The following is a 2,820-nucleotide window of genomic DNA, read 5'->3' as shown; positions in this document are numbered from 1 at the left end:
ACCTGGCATTTGCGCTATATGTCTGTCCAACTGTAATTCACCTCTTTCATATTAAATGCACCCCCCCTTATAATTTATCATTTTATTCAGGGGAAACAGGACTTTCATTTAATATCAAATATTTAGCTATGAAACATAATTTAATATGAAAAAAATGGGAGAAAATAAAATACTTTTATTTTTTAGTTCTACATGACATTTTAACTGTCAATGTCATAATACTGTTTGCTTTTACTGCAATAAAATACACATATTTGTATTCAGCAAAGTCTCACGTGTAAAACAGTACCCCCTATGTACAGGTTTTATGGTGTTTTGGGAAGTTACTGGGTCAAATATAGCACGTTACATTTGTAATTGAAATTCGCCAGATTGGTTACGTTGCCTTTGGGACTGTATAGTAGCCCAGGAATTAAATTTACACCCATAATGGCATACCATTTGCAATAGTAGACAACCCAAGGTATTGCAAATGGGGTATGTCCAGTCTTTTTTAGTAGCCATTTGGTCACAAACACTGGCCAAAGTTAGCGTTAGTATTTGATTGTGTGTGAAAAATGCAAAAACCGCCAATTTTGGCCAGTGTTTGTGACCAAATGGCTACTAAAAAAGACTGGACATACCCCATTTGCAATACCTTGGGTTGTCTACTATTGCAAATGGTATGCCATCATAGGGGTAATTTTCATTCTTGGGCTACCATAGGGTCTCAAAGGCAACGTAACCAATCTGGCGAATTTTAATGTGAAAAAAATGAAACACAAGCCTTATATTTGACGCTGTAACTTTGAAAAACACCATAAAACCTGTACATGAGGGGTACTGTTGTACTCGGGAGACTTCGCTGAACACAAATATTTGTGTTTCAAAACAGTAAAAAGTATTGCAGCAATAATCGTCCGTGTAAGTGTTGTTTGTGCGTGAAAAATGCAAAAAACTTCACTTTTACTGGCGATATCATCGTTGTAATACATTTTACTGTTTTGAAACACTAATATTTGTGTTCAGCGAAGTCTCCTGAGTAGAACAGTACCCCACATGTACAGGTTATATGGTGTCTTGGAAAGTTATAGGGTTAAATATAGTGCTAGCAAATTAAATTCCCTTTACTTTCGGCATGGGTTGTCAGGCAGGTCCCACTAATTGTAATTAATTAAGGTACCTAATTATGTAAAAATATTACATAAATATATGTGTATATATACATTTGTGTATATATATATGTATATATATATAATTTTTAAAAAGATTTTTATTTATATATATAGGTATATATATATAGTGATATATACGTATATATTTATGTATATAGATATATATATTATTTCGTTCTACGTGTAACTGTCATTACAGTTAGTCCCCCTGCTGGCAATGCCTGAGCCAGCTAACCCGGCCATGTGATTGTGAGGTCCTCGCTATGACCTCACTCTCACATGGCCGGGGAGGGTCGGAAGAGGACGGATGTGCCGCGGGGGGCTCCCTGGGAGTCCCCCCAACCGCGATCGCCGGCTTGGGATCGCTGGCGTGGGATCGCCGGCTACCGGGTATGTAAAAATAAAATGGAGGGCGTACTATTACGCCCGGCGGCGTTTAGAGCCGCTTAAAATAGGGCGTAATAGTACGCCCTCCGGTCTTAAAGGGTTAATTATTGTTATTTAACCTATTGCATGGGTATATGTATGCAGTTTAGCTTGCTGTACTAGACAGGATATTTAACCCTTTTATGCTATGGAATATCAACTAGAGATGAGTGTATTACTATGTGATTGAATAATATATCACTGCATCTTTATCTGATCCTATACTTGAGTAGATTCCATGTCTTGTTTCTAAATGTCACGGATACATATGTTTTAACATGTGATTGTAATCTTTAATTAACTTACTTGGTTTTGGGGTTATTTAAACACTGCTGTTATGCTGTATCCCTTGTGCATGATTAAGGCTCTTAGGAGCCAACACGTCGCACTTATTTTAGTGAGGTGGTGAACCCACGAATAAATTCACCTTCTATATCCTGAAGTGCTGCCTGTGTTTTTCTTCTTTGACACTACATCTACACAGATGCACACCCTCACCAAACATCCACTCAACATTTTAATAAATATTCACTTGACATAACATTAAAAAACAAACATGGGAAGCAAGAATTTCCTGGTAAGAACCCTAATGAAATTGGCAGAGTATGCCATTCATGAACAAAGACAAATCTTCATTGTATCTCTTCATTCGGCAACTACGGTGAACTCACCGCGCTTGCTACACATAGCACTGAACTGTGGTGGGTGTAAAACATAAATACAAAATAACAAAACAGCCAAACTATCACAGCAAGTGTTCTGCAACAGTTTTCCAATTTAGTCATTTTGGTTCAAAGTATTGCATTTCAGTTTTACATTCTCTACAATTTCGTGTTTATTGCACTAATCTTTTTCATCGTTTTTAGTTGAGATTGTGTCATATTTTTGTAGTCCCAAAATTGTATTCAAAGAGGATTCAAGATCAATAATTGACTTGCATCTTTCTAGATACTAGTCCTATCTGTTATATTTGACATAACATCATACTGTCTTCATGTTATGGAATATTTAAATTATAGCAAATACATCTTGTCAATGTAATATTAAATGTTTATTTAAAAAGTTGCTTACATTAAATTTGTTCTATTTTTTGGTTTCTTGACAAACATCTCTTTCTCCTTCTTTAGGCAAAGCCAGATCTGTCAATGCAAAAAACTGTGCTAAGGAAATAATTTATCCAATATATGGGTAGCCTGGAGGAGTGTTCATTTCATTGTAAGTGGGTGTTGGTTTGGAAATC

This window comes from Pelobates fuscus, chromosome 13 (assembly GCF_036172605.1).
Source record: "Pelobates fuscus isolate aPelFus1 chromosome 13, aPelFus1.pri, whole genome shotgun sequence".
Taxonomy (NCBI): domain Eukaryota; kingdom Metazoa; phylum Chordata; class Amphibia; order Anura; family Pelobatidae; genus Pelobates; species Pelobates fuscus.
Note: the sequence above shows the minus strand (reverse complement) of the source record.